Source organism: Nannobrachium achirus (assembly GCF_963921795.1).
Source record: "Nannobrachium achirus genome assembly, chromosome: 6".
NCBI lineage: Eukaryota > Metazoa > Chordata > Actinopteri > Myctophiformes > Myctophidae > Nannobrachium > Nannobrachium achirus.
The window spans coordinates 40,614,695-40,637,222 of NC_137815.1; the positions used below are offsets into that span (position 1 = coordinate 40,614,695).

Sequence of the window (22,528 nt, forward strand, 5' to 3'; positions counted from 1 at the left end):
GTGTGGAGGAAGTGCTTTACCATTGTTGCCAGATTTTGTGCGAGAAACAAGTAGACAGGTCTACGGAAACGAGCCCAAAAGAAGCAACTAGGCCACATGATCACACACACAGGGGGTCCCCAGCCAAATTAGTTAATATAGCATCAAAATCAGTTTAACCACATACTGTATATCAGCTATTTGGAAATAGACAATCTATAAGCTCACAACACATTGCATTGTGAGCTATTTTCAAAAAGCTAAAAAAAGAATACCAATATATACCAGTAAGACTCCCTAATCGGGAGATAAGCGACCGTAGGTCACTTATCTCCACAAATAGGGCAAAAATGTGTTTTTCCAAAATCTTCCTGATCCATGTTGATGTCATGAGTGTAGACATACTGTGTAGTGATCTTCGTGATTTTAGGGCAAAATCTGTAGGAGCAGTGTCCAAAAATGTGTTTTAAAAAATCTGCCTGAAGGTGGCGCTATATGGGACAGATTCATGTTGATGGAATGAGTGTAGACATACTGTGTAGCAATAGGGGGTTTTAGGGCCAAAACTGTAGGAGCAGTGGCCAAAAATGTGTTTTAAAAATCGTCCTGAAGGTGGCGCTAGAAGAGGGCCATGTGAGAAATGAGGGGTGGGGTCTCCGCGTTGCCTTGGCGGACGAATAGGTACCGGCCCCGGCTCTCCCGGAGGCTCCTAGCCCGAGTTACGGCATTTTATGTGAGCTGCAGTGGAGGGGGTCCTCCACTGGGGGCGTCACCACTTTTGCATCCGTTCTGGAGCAGCAGGAGTGGGTGGTCCCCAGGAATTCCCCGTGAGCAGCCCCGTTGTGGTGGTCATTTGGTGATTTTTGCACATTTGGTCTTTTTTTACACCTGGGGGTCCCCCAGGGACCTGGGGGTCCCTGGAGCTCCGGGGGTCCTTGGAGGTTGTAGTTTGGTAGGTAAGGAGTGTGCAAAATTTGGCATGGATGGGGGCAACGGTTGTGGAGATATGAGCAGCGCAAAAGTGTGAGTGACTCAGTCACTCACTCACTCACTCAGGGACGGACAGCCGGTGGAGGTTTTGGTAGTAAATGCGACCTACGGTCGCAACAAGCGACTTTTACAGAAAAACAAGTAAAAGCCCAAAGTCGCTTATAATAAGCGGACATGGCAACACTGTTCTCTACTTGTTGAAATGAGGAGGTTTCCCTCTGCCTCTGTTACTGCATGGCTCTGTGTACACACTGTGTGAACAATGACATCAGCACCATGTAAATCAGCACCGTCAGCACGACATAATCTCTAAAATGAAGAGTCAGAGGTTAGTTGGTTTGCCACCACACAACGCGCACACACACACACACACACACACACACACACACACACACACACACACACACACACACACACTGCCTGCCTGCAGGAAATGAACGCATAATTTATGTGGCGACTGAGGGCATTTAAAGCCTTCAGCTTCAATATTTACCCAATGCTTCATACGTTTCAGAGAAGAAAGGCCTGTGGGTGCGTTATATACTCTCGGTCCAGGGCTGTGTGTCTGGAGCTAGCTCTGTGAGCTAATTGGTTCTGAGGGTATTACGGTTATTGGAAGACTTGTAAACCATTAACTCTTTATTTACAAGAGAAAGAATAGAAGGTAGGGGGGCCGAGGGCAGCGCTGGGTCTTGGTATGGGAGCTGACCCCACTGTAAGTGCTCAGAAACAACTTGAGCAGCTAAATCCTGGACTGGCAGGCCCCGAGGGACATCTGGTCCTTATTGCAGGAGGCTGCAGACCCCTCCAGAATCACAAAATTGTGGCCATTAATTACCCAAAGGAGGGACTCCATTTCCTGGTAGACAATAAATAACACGGAGGGCCCTAGTAAAAGATGGTCTCCAAGGCACACGCGATTATAGTGTGTGCGACGAAACGTTAAGCATGGCTTCGCGTTTAGGAAGCGCCCAGTTACTACAAGGTCAGTGTGGTTTCGCAGGACCCATTGTGAAAAATATTCCTTTTATTTGTTCTCTCTCTCTCTCCGCCTGATGTATTTTTCCCAGGTAAAGGGATGATGCTCAGTGCTCACCTGGATGTTTTCACTGACTGGTTGTGGGTGTCAGGTGGATTTCACACAGTGGCTGCTGTGGTTCTCAAAGTACCCCCAAATGAATATGTATTTGGCCGCGGGCTGCCATCTAAAAATGATGTGCTAACTGCTAAGCACCCCCATACAAGTTTTTAATAGCAGATCACAAGCTCGAATCGCAATGTGACGCGTTGTGAGCTAGAGGGTTAAAGTGGTTAAACAGATTTTGATGCTGTACTTTTTGCTACTGTCAACTTTTCTGTGTTATTGGCAGTAGCCACTCCTTTATCATTCCAGAGTTTCTGTCTCTGTGTCTCTGTGTCTCTGTGTCTCTCTCTCTCTCTCTCTCTCTCTCTCTCTCTCTCTCTCTCTCTCTCTCTCTCTCTCTCTCTCCTACTTAATCTCTTTCTCTCACTCAAGAGGGAGGAGGGTGTGGTTAAGAGAATCTCATTGCGGTGGGTAAACAAATATCATGACCGTGATTAAAGTAATGTTTTAATGAAAGAAGAATCCAGGATCAAAGTCATGCTGTTATCACTTAAGTTGAAAAGCCAACAACCATAGCTTTTATGTTGCTGCTTTGCCTTTGTGTTCACTTGATTGCGCAACTCACATTTGTCCTGGTAAACACTAATTCACTTTAAGTTTTAGTCAAACTGAGCACCCAAAATGGCATTCGCGTAGGCTTGGGTGGTATGTTCTTTTTGAGCGGTGGTCACAACGCTCCTATACGTGGCCGTGTGTGTGGGTCTGTCTGTCTCCGTGTCTCCGTGTCTGTCTGTCTGTAGCCTGCAGTAACCTTTTCTGACCACACATGTTAAGGGAGGGGCGCTGTTGCACACACACACACACACACACACACACACACACACACACACACACACACTCACACACACACACACACACACACACACACACACACACACACACACACACACACACACACACACACACACACACACACACACACACACCACCGCTCAAGGTGATTATTTCATACCTTTTGACATTTCACCAGGAAAACTGAGCTGCTGGTGATCAAAGTCATTGTAGCATGTATGACATTATCTAGCCTATAAGCCTACTTAGAGAAGTCTCTAATAGAATAATGAATAGATATATGAGAAATAAGCGCCCTTCTCCCATAACCTGATGGCACTTGTTGCTGCAGTGAATGCCGACAGCTCAGTGGGTCACACAGAGATGATGTGTGGGTGGTCATAGCAGACTGGCAGGTGACTAAAATCATGTGGCTAATAAACTGCTGCTGTAGTTGGAAGAGGTCAACTCGATAAAGTTATATGTGGCAATATTTTCATGATCCCATGATGTCTCTGTTGGATGCGAAATCGAGCGAAACCGCTGGTGTGAAATGACCTGTTGCTGCACTCGGCGTGGAACAAATGTTGGACGCGACGAGGCGGCCATCACAGCTGTCGTTGTTTCAGGTCCTGAGCTGTTGTTGTGTCCTTCTCTGCCATCTTCTTGTGTTCTCCTGTCCTGTCTGTCTGTCATGTCTCTGTTCCCGCCGGGAGTGGTGCTGGTGCTGGTGCTGGGGCTCAGAAATGCACCTGCTACCATAAGTGTGAGACAGATCAGCACAATAATTGAAAGAGGCGGGCTAGGCACTGTGTTGTGTGTGTGTGTATGCATCTGTGCATCTGTGTGAGGAGCACACAGTGAAAGGGAGAGGCTGTGGGAGTGTGTTCCTCGCTCTTTGAGCTGTGTCGGATCAAGGTACCATGCTGGGCATTCATGCCAGGCTTACGCTACCAGAGAAGGTCAACGGGGGATCCCCGCTCGCGTCTCCTTTCACAGGCAAGCTCTATTAGCAAGCTTTCGAGTAATTTTTTTCTCCATGTATCTCTATGCCTTGCCTTGTGTGTATTCAGTCCAGTATTAGCGTGGCTTCTTAGTTTAAGTGTAATGGGAGCACGTTCTGCCGTGTTCTTTGCTTTTGCTTTGCTGGGTTTTGCATTCATTTATGCGCGAGGTTTTGAGACCTGTTTTCGCCATGCAAGAGTGAATGGAATCTGAATCACTGTAAATCAAGATTCACAATACATACTGTATATATCACGGCCAGATGCTGTAGCTATGCTGCTCAAAGTTAAGCTTCGCTTTAGCCACTTAAACCCTGTATACTTTGTTGACCACGGTCTAACTTTCCCTCTACACCAGATCTCTTTGCTGAAGTACAAGCTTATGAAATTAGATCTGCTATTTTCGTCAAATGTTTGCCTATTCTCGCCTAATATTCACCTATAATGACGTGCCCAGAATAGGGATGCTGGGGTGCATGTGGTTAAAATTTATAACAGGTGTGAAATGACACACCTGTGACAGAGGCAGGTTTTGAGTGTCAGGATTCACTCTATGGGTGTTGGTGCTCTTATCTCGTCCTATCTAGAGCCTATTGTTTCTGCAGTTAATGTCCTGATTAGTCAGAGAATAGCTGTTGGTTACAGCGCATATTGAGGACTAATCTAATCCCATTATACACTTCTCACTCACTCACTCACTCACACACACACGCACGCACACACACACACACACACACACACACACACACACACACACACACACACACACACACACACACACACACACACACACACACACACACACACACACACACACACACACACACACACACACACACACACGGCAGGGACCATTGGTAGTAGAAATCTCACTAAATCTGAGACCTGGCTGATTATATTAATCATTTATTTGTTAATACATTTATTTGTGTTATGCCTATGTATACCGTAAGTTTACTATGAAAACCGGCACATCTTGTCCGCGTATCTCTGTCTGTACGTCACACCTGACACTGTGGTTCTATGGATGTCATCACAAGTCACACTGGCAAATTAATTACGTCCTTGTCCGTTTTATGCCCATATATGGAGATCCCCGATGTCATCAATATTAAGCGCATATCTGGGAATGCCCATATTTGGTAATGCCCATATATGGGCATGTTCTGACATCACATTGTTGACTATCATGCAGGGGTCTCCATATATGGGTAACTGGTCCGATATATATCACTGGCCAGATGGCCAAGAAAGGGCAAGGTCGCTTGTCGCCCTGAGGCGTCTTACTAGTATTTATATTGTGAAACTAGATATCCTGTGGGATTTTGGATATCGTAACATCATGATATGAAGTCTTTTCCTGGCTTCAATAAAATCAAGTCCTATTATATAATAATTGATATTATCATCACAATACATTATTAATATGTATTGTGTGACAACAATACATTGTTATCAATATTGTGATGTTTGATTTTGTCCGTATCGCCCCAGCACAACCCTGCAGGCTTTCCCTCAACAACAGACGTCCATGCAAGACCAAGATCAGGTTTTCCTGGAAGTGCTGACTTTGCAGCAGCTAAGTCTGTGGAATACCACGGCACTTTCTTTCACGCTGATTAGTTCCCCAGCAGTCTGATTCTCCTCATCCAATCGTATTTTTGCCAGTTCTTTCCATTCAGGATGGGACAGGCAGTTATTCTACCGTGGCCGCGTTTATTGGCCCTTATTAGCCGGCACCTGTGGTCCATTAAAAAGCGTCCCAATTGGCAGGCAGACTGACAGATAGCTGTATACCTTCTTTTGAGACATCAGCGTGGTGAAAAGAGTAAAAAGACTCTTTCTGAACAGTGGTAGAAGAAGTACTCTTCCAGATTCCAGAATGTCCTATTTCAGAAGTTTTCCAAAGTATACAATCCTTTGAAAATAGCAGATCTACAAGATCACAACTTCGCAACGCACCAAAGTATGTTTTATAATAATAATTAAAATCAACAAAGTAACTAGACACTTTTCAAATAATTGTAGTGGAGAAAAAGTACAATGTTTGCCTCGGTGATGTAGTGGAGTAGAAGTAAAAGTATTGAAAATTGGAAATACTCCAGTAAAGTAAGAATGCCTTACAATTGTACTCACAGGTAGGTACAGTGCCTTACTGTAAGTGCAGTACTTAAGTACATGTACTCAGTTACTTTACGACACCATTGTCAGCCAGACTCTTTGAGACCTCAGCGTGGTGGAAAGAGTAAAGAAGCCTCGCTCTGAATATGGATGGAGGCTTTTTTTTATGCGTGTGTAGAGAACAATCACTGTGTTTTAAAACAGCCCCAACCCTCCAAACCCACAGGATCCCATTCAAAGTGATTATTTATTGAGCCCTGTCGTCTTGCACAGCTGTTGAAGGGAAATGTGCTGAGCACATGTGTGTTGGGAGTGTGTTGTGTTAGTTTGTGTCAGTGTTATGTGTGTATGTGTATGCGTATGTCCAGGGGCGTCACAAGGGGTAGGAAAGTGGGACTGAGTTACTGGGGCCCAAGGTGGAGGGGCCCTAGTAACTTTAGCTATTGAAAAATAGCAGATATACAAGCTCACAGCGCGGCACCGAGTGCCGCGCTGCAAGCTTGTAGATCTGCTATCTTTGAAAAGTCGTGAAAATGTGTGCAAATCTTTGAATATATGTATTTTTTAAGCGAACATTGTAACTCAAATTTTGCTTCTGGGGGTTCCCTGGAACTAAATGTTTTGAGATGGGGGGTCCGTGGTGAAAAAGTTTGAGCACAACTGACATGGAAACATAGATTTCTTGCACACATTTTCCCAATTTTTCAAAAATAGCAGATCTACAAGCTCGCAGCGCGGCATTCGGTGCCGCGCTGTGAGCTTGTATATCTGCTATTTTTCAATAGTTACCATTCATGGGGGGCCCGCAGTGAATCCTTGTACCCATGGCCCAGAATTTAGTGTGACGCCCCTGTGTATGTCCTTGCGTATGTATTCTACTGTGAGTGCATTAGATGTGTGGTGAAATAACAGAGGAAAGAGTCTTTAGATGTGCAGGAGGGGGAGGTTGTTAGTAATTAGGAGACCTTCAGGGGTTTGGACGTCTTAGAGGGGCCCTGGAGTTCACTCTGATCAAAGCAACATTTAACTTTTATAATAGAATAGCACAAAATATTCAAACGAATGATTAATCTACACTTAATTCATACACTTGTCCTCTCAATGACCATAATGATTATAACACTGCAAAAGGTCAGATCATTTTTGGTGAAGAGATTTGGTGTAGAGAGAATAGAGGAGGGGGCAAAGAGAAGTACAGAGCCCTGGGGGACCCCGATCAATGAAGTATAGGGTCTGGTCTACTACGTCGGTGGTTCTCAACCTTTTTAGGCCACGACCCCCAAAATAATCATATTTGAACTTTGGCGTTGTGAGCTATTTTCACAATTTCTGCCTCTACCATCCACTTGAGTTGCCCGATGGGAATGATGCTTTATGGGTGTCTTATGAGTGAAGGAAAGTAAAGAAGTTAATGTTAGAAATCCTAGTGTGGCATCTTGGGCTAAGGCATTGGTTCTCAACCCCCCACCATGAAAGCACTTGGAATTTCCGATCTACAGGCTCACAACGCCTTGCCTTTTTCCCCTCTTTCTTATATTATTTGACAATTTGGCCAGTTTCTATAGTATAGTTTGTTGATTACTTTTGATATAATGGTCTTTTCCCCCGACCCACAGGGCTAAGGCACCTACTTGAGGTCAGGTGTTCGTGGGTTTCGTCCAGCTTGCAACCGTTGTCCCATCCTCCTGCTTCTATCTCTTATTTATTTATTCCTGTCTGTGTTTTCCAACAAATAAAATACTGGTTTACAGTGCATAACATCTATGTAAAGAAAATGGGCCATGGGCGCGTAACGCTGTTCCGACGCGCATTACCCCGACATTGCGTTCGTCCGACTCTCCCCATTACCAACACTATCTCTCTAACCCTGACCGCACGCGTAGCCACGTAGTCAGAGTAATGAGACGTCAATCCTCCCCAATACCATGCCTACATTGGTTGACACCAGGTTTAAAGTGGTTGAGAGACTCTGTTACAAATGCCATAGTGACTGTTACAAGAACTGAGGAATTAGGAAGTTATTGCATGGGGTTCTCTTGCACCCTGTCTCACCCTGTGTGTCCCGGCTCACACTCCAGCTTCCTGTGGGAGAGATGAGAGCCTGGGGGCAGAGGAGCCATGTCTGTTCCCTTCCCAACCCGCACACTGACACTCACACATGCTGCAGCTTGTCTGACTGACTGAAGTGTGTGTGTGTGTGTGTGTGTGTGTGTGTGTGTGTGTGTGTGTGTGTGTGTGTGTGTGTGTGTGTGTGTGTGTGTGTGTGTGTGTGTGTGTGTGTGTGCGCGCGCTTGCGTACGTGCGTGTGTGTGCATGCATGAGAGAGAGAGAGAGAAAGAGTGATTTAGCGTGTGTGTGCGTAAGATTCTGTGTCTGAATGTGTCCCTTCCTTGTGCATCTATTATGTGTGTGTGTCTGTGTAAGTGTGAGTGTGAGTGTGAGTATGCGTGTGTGTGTGTTTGTGCGTGCATGTGTGTGCATGTGTGTGCGTGCGTGCGTGCGTGCGTGCGTGCGTGCGTGTGTGTGTGTGTGTGTGTGTGTGTGTGTGTGTGCATGTAAGGTTCTGTGTGTCTATGCATGCACATGTATGTGCGAGTGTGCATGCGTGCGTGCTCAGACTGTGCACGGAGACATCTCATAGGGGTGTTTTCTTTCTCTGGGTGGAGACGGCTGTCTGGGACACAATGAAAAATTGAATTAATTAGTACATTTTCATGGCGGTCTAGGTTGTCTCAGGTTGCTTAAACAAAACCCGGTGTTTGTGAGTTTTATCTGTGCGACAGCAGCAGAGGGGCTCAGCGCCATTTAAAAGGCTTCGTAAAACATTTACTGTCTCTTGTTGCAATGGAAAATAAACAGCATGTACGTGTACTTGATTGCTACTCAGCCTGCCTGCATTATAGTAAGAGTACAACCAATATTCCACTCAGAACCATGCAGTCTACATGCATTCATTACATTTACTCTCACATGACTGTTGGCCACCATTTAAATGTTTGGCCTTTGTACATCTTACAGCAGTGAATTAGAGCAGTGGTTCTCAAACGTTTTAATTTCAAGGTCCCCCAGTTTGATATGCATGAGGCAAAGGACCCCCTTTTTATATCATTTTCTATCTCTGGGACCCTAGATTCTAAACTATAAAATCCTGACTCTGGGAGTGTACAAATGGAACCAATGGGTCCATTTGTACATTCTCAGAGTTTTAACTCCTAACAGACTCCTGGTTGTCCCTGGACCCCATTTTGAGAACTACGGAATTAGATCCCAACCATCGGTCTCGAGTCTGGACGACATCGCAATGCGTAAGCTTGTAAATCAACTATTATTTGTTTTGAATAGGGCTTAAGTGGTTAGTTACATTTAGAAAAAGGTTCATGTATGTGCATTATGGGCTCTCATATGATGTTCTCTCACAGGTTTGAGACCTAACCAGTGTAGAAGATGTATTTTTATTATGCATATTACCAAGCTTGCAGCAGAGCACTCCTGACATAGTCTACCTTATGAAATGTACAAATCAGAACATTTTAAATTAGTTTTTCCTCTCTCTTTTATGTGGAAACTAATAGCATAAGGAGACGTTTTCTACCAAACATTTTGTTCCCATATAATTTTACTCTGGCACAGTATCTGTGTGAGTTTACCTGCTCCTGTATCACGCTTACAGTAATCACTCACAGGCGGTATATGAACCACATAAAGTCCAAAACCATTCCCTTTTTACTGTAATTATTATTTGATGATTTAAAATGTTCCGCCTTGTAAGCTTCTAGATCTGATATTTTTACTACTTTTGTGTGGCACTCTTGTATGATGAAGCAGGGCATCCTTTTACGAAAAAACATGAAAAGATGAAATATGGTGATATGAGGATACTGCCCGACAGTAACGATAATACTTTATTGTACGGTGAATATCCGATCCACAAGCTCACATCCTGTTGTGATGCAACATGTTGTGAGCTTGTAGATCTGTAGATGTTGCGCTATCATTGCATATAATGACAGGCCCAAAACAGGGATGCAAGTTACGAAAGTGTGGTGAAGAGACAGTCTGTGGTACGCACACATCAACGGGATCTGTGTCTTTCTGTGTAAGCACCGCTGTGTCTTTAAGGCGAGCCCTGTAGACACAGTGGCTTGTTTGCACCACCTCAGTACTTACTCCCTCGTCGCTTGGCCAGTCAGAGCAGTGCTAGCGGTGTGTCTGAGGTGTGTGTGGCTTACCGCTATGTCATAGCCTCCAGGGCGCTTTCTTTGTGTCACCTGTGCAGCAAGGCACAAACACACACACACACACACTTCAACACATACACAAACACAGGAGCAATTAGAAACCAGCTGTAATACTATAATGCAGTGGTTCTCAAAGTGCATGTCAGGGACTCTCTAGGTTCCTTTTTTTTAATCCCACGATTTTGTAACCTATTTTTCACCCGGTGTCAATTATCTAATGTAATCCTGGGCGCTACACTCCTTCTGCCAACCTGGGGAGACAACGGACTGACCTCATGCTTCCTTCTATGCATGAGGTGTCCAAGTTGCTTCTTTTCACCTGACAGGGGGGAGTTTCCCCGGTGTGACATAGTGAGTGGAAGGAACACGTTATTCCAACCAGTTCCTTTCCTCTCCATCAAGCCAGGGGAGAGGCAGTATAGAGACCAGGATTACTGCATGTTTTTGTGAGGGTACCTACCCTAGGAGACACAGGGAGAACATGCAAACTCCACACAGAAAGGCCCTTTTGCCAACCTCACCTAGGGTATGGGCACAGCGTCCCCGGCGGGAATCGAACTCAGGACCTTCTAGCTGTGAGACGACAGCACTACCGACTGCGCCACCGTGTCCCCACTCTCAATAGGTTCCTTTATGGGGGTCTAAATTGACCCTTACAAGTCTGTAACTTTGATAGTGTACAAATGGACCGGGACCATTTGGTTCCATTTGTAAACTGTCAAAGTTAAGGGGACACCTTCAAATTTCAAAGTTGACAACACTGCTATAATGAATGAATAAAGACACAGTGGTGTGCTGTGGATTTTTTTGCTAGCTATTTTAATGACATCACACATCTTGACGGCGCGTGTGCGTGCAGCTTGAAAGGTAGTGGAACGGCACTCCACACAGTTCCACCGTCATCTCACCCCTGCACACACACACACACACTGGCTCTTAGTGGGCATACACCATGCCCACTAATACATCCCACTGGTCAACAGGGGAGTTGTTGTTTTAACCTCAGTTGAGAGGGCCTGAGGCGTTGAACAGGGACAGAGGATAATTCACTGATCCTCTCTCCTCTTTCGTTACACGTCCTCTTCCAGCCTCTTCCCAAACACTCTCCTGTCCTCTCCTCTCTGCAAACACATTGAAGAGCAAGCGTTTTTTAACTTGGAGTGTTAGCGCCCAGAGAGCTCTTCTGCTAACTGACCCGGGGCTCTGAAGAGCGGCACATAACAGGCGCCCACATTGGCTTTTGTAACGCAGGAGGGTCTTTACATAACCCACATAACCAAGCACATTGTCTAGCAACCGGCCCGGGCCGCTGAAGGGCCTTGTAAAGAAGAGGAGGGGGGTCGGCTTGAGTGGAGGCCAACTGCCTAGTGGAGAGGCTAGTGAAGCTAAGCTAAATCAAGACTAAAAAGGCTAGTTTGTTAGCATGCAGGCCCTCTGGAGCAGTGCGCCCTCTCAGTAGAAAAGGGCAGTAGTCTTAAAGACCAGGGGTGTCCCACCAAATTCTGGGCCCTGGGTACTTTAACTATTGAAAAATAGCAGATATACAAGCTACAGCACGGCACAGAGTAATTAAGGCCCCTCCACCTTGGGCCCTAGTAACTCAGTCCCCCCCCTTGTGATAATTGTAATGCAAGCAGGCTCACATTGCAAAAATAATAAGATCAAGCTTCATGATTTTAGATTACATTGAACGCTACCTGTTGGCCCTCACCTCGTTCTCGCTTCTCCTTCACAAAGCCCAGCCTTCTTCACTCTCTCTCTCTCTCTCTCTTCCCCCCGTTTGAGTCCGAGCCAGAATTCCCTTGGATCTGCCCAGGATGTTGAGGTATATTTTTCCTCCCCACTCCCAAACGATTCGTTTTTGCAAGATGTTTTTCTTTTGGCCGAAGAAAAATGTTTGAATGTCCCTCTCATTGCGCGGGATCACACCCCGAAGGCTTTGAAACCCTGTTAAGATATTATAATCACCCAGAAATGATTTGGAAACATTTTCTTTTCAAGCATCTGAAAAACGGGAAGGTTTTTTCAGGTGTTCTTTCCCATTCTAACACAGTGGTTCTCAACCTGTGGGTCGGGACCCCCAGAGGGGTTGCCAAATTATTTTGGGGGGGTCCCCAGATGATTAACTTAATGTGAAACATTGTTTTCTTACTCAACGGTAAACAATCCAACATAAAGTGTAAGTGTATAGATAAAGTGACAATTTAAGAACTTTTTAATACCTCTAAAATGACAAATTAAACATTGGCCAAATTGACAAATATTAGAGGCAGAAATTGTGAAAATAGACGATATACATGCTCACAACGCCTCGCAACATGCATGTAGATCTGCTATTTTCACAACTGTGTTATACAAATTGTAATGCCTCAACTCTTAGTGCTCGTCAGGGTGGGGGGGTCCCCAGTTAAAATATGATTATTTTGGGGGTCGCGGCCTGAAAAGGTTGAGAACCACTGCAATAACACAGGGGAGAATACAGGGAGCTAAATAACACGTAATTAATGGTACGTTAGGGGTGCATCAGTTAATCAAACTAATCAATTTAATCGATTATAATTTTAAAAAAATCTCTTAAAATTGTGGATAGTTGAGGCGCTCATTTTCAGTTGCCCGCCTCAGTTTCTCTTCCATTACAAATTGGATTGCCCATTGCTCCTCTACAATCCCACTAATGTGTTGGGAGTGCCATCACAGCAGGCCTCCGCAGGGACCTGTGATCAGTCCTATGGACTCATTATCAGCTCCACACTTCACCTAAGCTCAGATGATAATGACCCATTTACCACTGTCACAGGAGGCCCCCTGTCACTCCTAACAGCTCCCCACCAGGACAGAGGAAGCCTCTATTGCCACCATTGTCTGCCAATACACAAACGCAAGGTGTCCCAGTGGCCTCTGATGGCTGCTGTGTCCCGGTGGCCGCTGGCCGCCCCCCTGGTAGCAGTAGCACCGCTGGCTGGCTTTTCTCGTCATTGTCGCTGTGCTGGGGATCCGGGCGTACATGGTTGATGTTGGCGGTTAAGAACTAGAGGGAGAGTTTTGTGTGTGTGTGTGTGTGTGTGTGTGTGTGTGTGTGTGTGTGTGGTGTGTGGTGTGTGTGTGTGGTGCTTTGAAAAGATGTGTGAAATGGGAGCATGGGTATTAAGGGTCTTGGCCTGGTCGGGGGTCTATTGTGTTGAAGGCTGAGACCCCTGCTGGCTTCCATGATCTCCTCCATTGACACGTTAGCTTTTAGTTTTCTCTCCGCCGTCCTCTTTCTCTCTCTGGCTTTCTTTTCGCACTTTCTTCTACACTTCTGTCGCTCCAGCTCTGCTCTGAGTCACAGCTCTGTGAGAAGTGATCTCCTTGTTTAATGTATGAGGAAAGTTAACTAAATTCAGTGGCGACGGTGACACTCGACACACCGGCACAGGTCTTTTACAGCTGTCTTACACCCTCGTGACAAGAGGATGCTTCCATTTGCTACTGTGTGTCATTCAAATTCATTTGACCACTTAATGTCTATTTTATCGTAGATTAGATTTTTTTTTCTCCCTTCAATTCCTTTTAAATTTGAAAAAAAGATAAGTTCTCTGTGGTTGTAACTTAAAGTTTTGCCCTGAACAACTTATTTCAGCCTGTGCCAGTTATAGAAACATTTTTGTTTTGTTTTGCTTTCAATGTTTGGCTTGGTTCTCTCTCTGTCTCCGTAATGTGTGCCGTGGGTGATTCAGGCAAGATTGCAAATATGTTACGGAGAGATTGTGAGCGCGTGTGTACATACACCTGTTTGCACAGTGTTATCCAGCTTGTGCGAGGCCAACAGAAGTCGTGCGATTGTCAATAGTGGAAGTCTATAAAAACCACTCATTGACAAAGAAAGAACAAACAGCGCGGTTTGCTCAGGATTTCCTAACAAATACTCCACAAGTAGGGCCACTGATGGAGACAGAGAGAGAGAGAGAGAGAGAGAGAGAGAGAGAGAGAGAGAGAGAGAGAGAGAGAGAGAGAAGAGAGAGAGCGAGAGAGAGAGAGAGAGAGCGAGAGAGAGAGAGAGTAAGAGTGTATGTGAGAGAGAGAGGCAGTTAGTTAGAATCCCACTTTCTCCCACAACAAGGAAGAGGAGGATCACTTCAGTTGTGCTCACACACTCTCCAGAGTGGCCTAGTAGTAGGTCAGATTATGCTGCCTGGGAATGATACACTTACAGGGACAAGAGGACCATGGCCGTGAGTGAGTACGTTGCTTGTCTGCTTGTCTAGCCGCGCGCGCGTGCACGCGCACACACACACACACACACACACACACACACACACACACACACACACACACACACACACATTTACATTTTCTCAAGTACTGATATTAAGTACACTTTTGAGGTATTTGTACCTTACTTGAGTATTTCCAATTTCTGATTTCTTTTACTTCTGCTTCACTTCATCTCGGATCCGAATATTGTACTTTTACTCCGCTACATTTATTTGAAAACTTTAGTTACTACTTACCTTGCAGATATAAATTATAATATTATAAAACATACATTAACCACCCTATTTCATCCACCTGTTTACGTGAGAATTTACCGTAGCATTATGTGTGGAACACATCCGGAGAACAGCAGACAAACAAGCTCACGTCGCGTCGCAGACGCAACCGTTGTGAGCTTGTAGATCACTCTCGGCTGCGACGCCGGAAGTGCTGCTCACCTTCTGCGCGATGGAACGTTGGAAACTTGGGGATACCATGGCTATTTGAAAATAGCCGATCTACAAGCTCACAATGCGTCTCATCGCGAGCTTGTAGGTCTGCTTTTTTTTTTTTTTTTTTTACATTTTGTACTTTTACTTTTGGTACTTTAAATACATTTTGATGCCAATACTTTTGTACTTTTACTCAAGTACATTTTGAATTCCAGACTTTTACTTGTAACAGAATATTTCTACATTGCAGTATTGATGCCTTTACTTCTATTGTGAAAATAGCAGATCTACATGCTTACAACGCATGCTTACAAAAGTAAAAAATGAGATTACTTTTTCCACCACTGACACACACACGCACTTCCGCACGCACACATGCAAACACACACACACGCACGCACACGCACGCGCGTACACACACACACACGCGCACACACACACACTTACGCACGCACACATGCAAACACACACATGCACGCACACACACACACGCGCGCACACACACACACACACACACACACACACACACACACACACACACACACACACGCGCGCGCGCACACGCGCACACACACACGCGCGCGCACACACAACGTGCAACTGTAATGCTGTGTTAGTCTGACCAATAGGTTTATGGGGCTTTTGTACTTAGGTTAATGCACTTGCTGTGTAATTGATGTAAGCGTTTGAAGTTCTTCATAGAGGTATGGAGGCGTTTGTCAGACCTTGTAAAAGTTGTTCAGCAGGACGCGGGGCAGGCTGACGAGACGGGGACACGTGCAAGGGTGTCGCTCCAAATTCTGGGCCCTGGGTACAAGGATTCACTCACATTTTGTGCTTTAACTATTGAAAAATTGCAGATATACAAGCTCACAGCGCGGCACCGAGTGCCGCGCTGCGAGCTTGTAGATCTGCTATTTTTGAAAAATCTTAAAATTTGTCTGAATATTTCTAAATCCTTCTAAGGTTTTTTTGAAAATCCCATGTTTCTATGTCAGTGTTGCTCAAATATTTTCATGTGAAGGACCCCCAAAATGATATGTATTTGGCGGCACTAAAGTATAAAATAATTCCAGGCCCCTTCACCTTGGGCCCTATAGTAACTCAGTCCCACTTTTCCCCAACCCTTGTGACGCCCCTGGGGACACGTGCAGGCCGACCAACTGTGGACCGGAGAGGAAGTGAGAGAGCACAGCGGGACCTCATAAAATGTGTGATCAGAGAAGCTAAACGTTATACAGTTGCTTCTCAGCACTTGCTTGTGAAGATGGTCAACTTGCCACATGTTCTCAGCTATAGGACCACTCAATCCATCGGTTGGCCTGTTGGTCCACACGGAAACCGAGAGCAAGTCACACAGCTTATTGGGAGTGCAACAGTTCATAGAAATTAATCGATGTAATGTATTATAATGGGGTATATTTGGCTAGGCGTGTTTTTTTTTATTAGTGAAAATAGCCAATTTACAAGCTTACAATTGCATCGTATGTAGGTCGGACATCGTACAACAAAGTATAAAATGAGATTTGTTGATATATACTGTATATATATGAAAAAAAACGCCCTTCTTGAATATTTGATTAATCGAAAAAGACAAAAATAATCAATAGTTACAGCTTGTCACGGATTATGTGCATGTTATACTATACTGATTCATTCTAATCTAGTGCAGTGTTTCTCAAAGTGGATTCCTGGGACTCTTCTTTGGGGATTCTAAATTGACCCACACAAGTCTGGACTCAAATGGACCCTAACGGGTCCATTTGTTTCCATTTGTACACTGTCAGAGTTAAGGGGAGAACTTGAAATTTAAAAGTTTGAGAAACACTGTTCTAGTGAAAGTTTCACATGCTCTGAATGTGATATATTAGGCCCAATTTAAGGCACATGCGCATATTATTTGTCTTGCCATTCTTTTTTAAGAACACCTGTTAATCACAAAATGAGTAGCAACGTGAATGACAATAGTTTTGCTGGCTCGGACACAGAGACCGGCAGGCCTGCGCTGTCCCCCGGGAGAAGGCAACACAATGGGGACAGAACACTGGAACCCTTGTGCAAACAAAGTGTTCTTCTTTGTAAGGAGGCATTTAAAAATGATCTCTCTCCTCCTCACAAACACCATGCAGCCCTCCCTCTCCTTCCCAGTGTCCTCCCCTGCTACCCCCTCTTGTCATCCTCTCTCTGTTTCCCCTTCTCTCTCTCTCGCTCTTTCCCCCTGCCCCGTTAAAGACATTTGGTCTGTGCTAAACCTGGAGTGACAAATACCCTCTTCCTTTCGTCATCAAAGGCATCTCTCTCTCTCTCTGTATCCATGTTGTCTCGGTTCTTTTTGGGGTGGGGGGAGTGAGTGCACGCAGTGAAGGGTGGTCATGCCACCGCTAGATATGGACTTGGAAAAGAGGGACAGAGACTGATGAGACTGAGGGAAGACAGAAAAAGGAGAGAGAGAGAGAGAAGCGAGATGGGGAGAGAGGGTGGTGGTGACGGTGGTGGTGCAGATCCGAGGCGGAGAGGGGGGTGATTAAAATTCATCCCACGGTGCAAACAAAAGGAGGGAATGAAAAAGGAGGAGAATGCAGGAGAGAGAGAGTGGAGAGTGAGAGTAGAGGAGCGGGGTCGGGGGGGTGGCGCTGGGGGTGGGGAGGTGCAGTGTTTGGCTGAATAGATTGTAAGCCTTCTCTTGTGGCTCTGGCCGATCCCTGAACAGTTACCCCAAAAACCTCCCTAAATCACTGAGCCTTTGACTCATTACACAATTACCCCGAGAGACAACGGCGATGGATGGAGGAAGGAGGAATAGAGCAGGGGTTCTCAACCTGTGGGTCGGGAACCCCAGGGGGGTCCTCAAATTATTTTGGGGGGTCCCCAGATGATTGGCTTAATGTGCAACATTGTTTTCTCACTCAACAGTAAACAAACCATCATACAGTTTAAGTGTATATGAGGGTATATGCCCATTTCAAATTTGACAATTTAAGGACTTTTTAATACCTCTAAAATGACAAATGAAACATTGGCCAAATTGTCAAATATTAGAGGCAGAAATTGTGAAATAGCCGATCTACAGGCATTGTGAGCATGTAGATCTGCTATTGTCACAATAGAATAGTGTTATACAAAATGTAATGCCTCAACTCTTAGTGCTCGTCAGGTTGGGGGGTCCCCAGTTAAAATATGATTATTTTGGGGGGCGTGGCCTGAAAAGGTTGAGAACCACTGGAATAGAGGATGGGATGGGATGGATGGATGGATGGATGGATGGATGGATGGATGGATGGATGGATGGACGGACGGATGGATGGATGAATGGATAGATGGATGGATGAAGACCAAGAGAGAGAGAGAAAGGGAGAGCATTTATTATTCCACAAGGGTTTTCCTGCCCATGCACCGGTTAAGGAAGCCTGAACAGGGGGTCAACAATTGACTCAATTACAAGACAAACTCTCCAAGAGCCCTACAGTGCCACTCACCAGCAACCCTGCCGCTCTCTGGCAGCCTGTTGATCCCCCCTCCTCCTTTTCTTTGGTGGTAAATGTTTGCCCCTCTTCAGGTGCCCCCGGCAGACGCAGGAACTCCAGGGCCCACAGCTAGACTTTAACCTCTTCAGTGGCTGAAGGATCCTGTGCTGTGTTCTCCGGTGAAGAGCTGAGCGGAGAGAGGCAGTGAGGGAGTGGAGAGCCACATGAAGGGGCTAGAAGCCTTCTCTTTGTCAGCCTTTACAATCGCTAATGAATAGGAAACGTCTGGTGACCCCCAAAAGACTGGAGTTTTGTTTTTTTTTTGTTCATCGCACAGGTGGAATTTCCTTTAAAAAAGCCTTCAGCCTTGGTAGTATTTCAAAAGGGCAAAGGAATGAATCATCCCAAAACACATGTACAGTAATGTGGCGTTTTCTTATTTATTCAAAGCATCTTCTAACATGGCCAGGGGCGGCAGTGGCTCATGGGTAGAGAAACCGTCATTAGAACACAGAGGGTTCCCGAAGGGTTCCCAGTTCGATCCTGGGCTCCCCCAGAGTTAGTGTCGAAGAGTCCTTGAGCAAGACTCTGAACCCCGAGTTGCTCCCGATGAGCAAGTTGGTGCCTTGCATGGTTGAATGGGTGAATGTAATGCACAATTTCTGTAAAGCGCCTTGGATAAAGGCTATAAATGCACCATTTACCATAGATAGACCTTTAGTATGACTAATCACAATCCTAGTTTTGGTAGTGGGGGCACAGTGAAAATCATAACAAGCAAACACATATGTTTTCCACCTGGAAGTGGGTGTCCCTATTTTGGGAATGTCACTATATTGTCAGGACTAGTCAAACATTTTCAAAAATATTGAAAATAGCAGATCTACAAGCTCACAACGTGTCACATTGGCAGTGCAGGGGGTTAAGAGAATATTTAGAGACCCTATAAATGCATTTCTGATGACATGTTTGCTGTCAACACCTCTACCTACCAGCAGTGAACTTGTACAAGCCTTTCCTTTATGGTGTGGCTCTGCACGAGGCTAGCCGCCTATAAAGCCAGAGGGTCAGTCTGTCTATATGTGTCCGGAGCTAATCTCGCAAACTGCAAATGTCTTTTGTGGGCACACTAGGCCACAGTCACACAGTTTTTCTAAATATTTTCACTTGAATTGTACAATTGAAGACTGTTCGGCTCTGTTCGGGCTGAAACTGTGCCCAAATCAGTCATACGTCATACATGTTTACGTCACAAGATCCACTGGAGGCACACCGCACCGATGTGGATTCAGAGATCTACATGAATTCTTTTTTTTTTTACTGGACTTAACTCATAACTCTCATATAACATAACTCATATATAGAAACCTTATTTTGTGACCCACAGCCAAAGCATTGTAAACCCTTCACCAAGTTTTATTCCTCTCTCCCTCACAATACCTGAAAGATTTTCGCTCAATACGGCATTCCTGCCGTGCGGGCCATTTTTACGATCACCACAGCACCTGTATTTGTTTTAAGTTCCGAGGATGTTTTCGGTGAATGAGAATTTATGGGACGTTCGCCGACCATTGCTGGTGACCCTGCGTTGATAAGGTCACACAATGCAGTGAGGAATGGCTTTGGTACAATAGGCCTCCAATAGCTCTCCTGTCAGCCAAAAGGACTGCTGAAGCATAGTACACTGTCAAAATACTGAGTGTTCATTCAATGGCCAGAGTGTAAAAAATGGACCGGTAAAGGGTCTCAGCATGCAATTAACACTCTGGATCTGGCTGTATGCCTCTCCACAAAGCTCTCTTTCCCTCTCTCTCCCTCCCTCTCTCTCTCTCTCTCTCTTTCTCTCTCTCTCTCTCTCTCTCTCTCTCTCTCTCCAACTCACTCTTTCACTCCGTCATTCTCTCTCTGTAGATTTCCCTTTCTTTCTTTCTTTCTTACTTACTTAATTTCTTTCTTCCTTTCTTTCTTTCTCTCTCATAGACTTTCCCTCCATTTTCATTCTCTCTATCCCTCTTTTTTCCTGTTCTGTCTCCTGTTTCTCTTTCATTCTCTCTCTCTCTCTGCCTCTCTCACTCCCTGTCACTCGCCCCTCTGCTGTGTGAAAGAGAGAGGGCCGTATGAATGCCACACACAGACTTTGAGTCACTCACAGCTCGCCAGTGTTGCCTGCCGCCAGATTCTTTTTTTCTCCCCGTCTCATGTGAATGAGTCTACCTCTTCTTCTTCTTCTTCTTCCTCTTCTTCATCTTTACAGGAAATAGTGGTAAAAAGTTTGTGTCAGACCCTCCTCCTAATTTTACCTTGTTAATGTCCTTCGTTGTATTTCATTTGGTGAGTCAAGCTGAGAGGGCAGACAGGGTAAAGAACATTATATGTTCTAGTTGTGAATCTTGCACTGATTATTGGACGACAAATGGTGTCCCTATTTTGGGCCTGTCATTAAAGGTGAAATCGTTTCCAAATGGTTCCACATTTTTCAAAACCTCCAAATCTGTCAGAATTGGTCAAAAATGCAGAAAATAGCAGATCTACCATCCCATATGGGATGGAGTAGCTTGCAGCGCCTTCTGTCTTTATTGATAGGACAGTAGACTGACAGGAAATGGGGGAGAGAGATGGGGAGTGACACACAGCAAATGTTGTCGGGAACGGGACTAAAACCCACGACGACACGCTGTCAGGCTAGCATTGCAGCCAAGGGTGCCCGGACCACCATGCCGGCGGCCTGGGCCGGGCCTGCGCCTTCTGTCTTGACATTGCCAGAAACGCCTGTCTTCAACTCCTCCGATTGGACAGAGGGGGAAATGCAACGCGTGACGTGCAATGGCAACAAAACGCTCTGTTCCCATTGAAAACCATTGCAAAAAGACAGCCACGTATAGACAGGCAGAATCAAAGTTAGGTGTGAACATCGTACACTGTGGTTACTGTAATCTACCCAGTGCATCACTCTTCCATGTAAACTAAGCATGTAAGCCACCCAGCAGTATGGAATGAACAACTTAACAATAACGATAACTAGGGATGGGACGATACACAATATTATCGTTTATCGTGATAAAAAACACTCACGATAATCGTATCGCGGAGATTTAATTCATCGTGATATCGTCCTCTGTCATGCACTGGGATCAATTCACCTTTTATTTGCCGAGCTGCATATCCGGTACCACTTTAACCCTCTAGAATTGGTCAAATGTACTTATAATATACGTACTTGATACAGTCTTTGTATCTCTATCAAATGTCTTTGCCAAAAAATAGCCGATCTACAAAGCTCACAACGCATCACGTTGCGATGCGTTGTGAGCTTGTAGATCTGCTATTTTTTGGCAAATGTTCCGCCCCACGATAATGGATTTTTATTATCGTGATAATATCGTAAATCGCAATTTCTTTTGTCACAATAATCGTGATATGAAGTTTTCATATCGTCCCATCCCTAACGATAACGATGTACTTTTTGAAGACGCTTGCTTCACTGTTGCTCCATGCTACTCTGGGACAAACAAAAAAAACTCCCTAACTAATGCAGGATAGATGCACGATTGTTGTATTTTCTTCTACAATGGCCAAGTTGTTCAATTGTCCAGCTGTGTGTCCATGTGTCTTTAGTGGCCCATTGACTGGCTGTTGACGTGGACTGTCCCCTCCTATTGTATTTATTCCATCAGTTCCCTGGGTCAGCAGGGACATCATCCCTCCCCCACACCCAGCTTTGCTCAGTAGTGTTGTGTGTGTGTGTGTGTGTGTGTGTGTGTGTGTGTGTGTGTGTGTGTGTGTGTGTGTGTGTGTGTGTGTGTGTGTGTGTGTGTGTGTGTGTGTGTGTGTGTGTGTGTGTGTGTTGTGTGTGTGTGGCGTGCGTGCGTGTGTGCGTTTGCAAGCACGCACGCACGTGCACATTGCACTCGCATCACTGGGCAGTGCACAGAGATGAAGACAGGAATTCGGGGCTGAGACGCCGTGAAAAAGGAGCCTCTTCCTCCTCATGCGTGAGATAGGGATCAGTGTTTACATGCATAGAGCACAGGACGCTCCGCTCATCACCAGCCATGTTATGAAATCACACTGTCCTCCATAAAACTGTCAGCGCTGCCCAACGTTGTGCCGTCACTCACACGAACGAACCCAT

At 45.3% G+C, this 22,528-nt stretch overlaps 1 protein-coding gene across 1 annotated transcript in view; it reads left to right on the plus strand.

Annotated features, from left to right (window-relative positions):
• Positions 1 to 14,344: 14,344 nt before the first annotated feature.
• The window catches only part of gli1 (GLI family zinc finger 1), a gene marked incomplete at its 3' end in the record, with an annotated part of 50,800 nt that continues 42,616 nt past the window's right edge, over positions 14,345 to 22,528 (plus strand). The window contains exon 1 of the mRNA XM_080728480.1: positions 14,345 to 14,462. The remainder of the gene's footprint in view (positions 14,463 to 22,528) is intronic.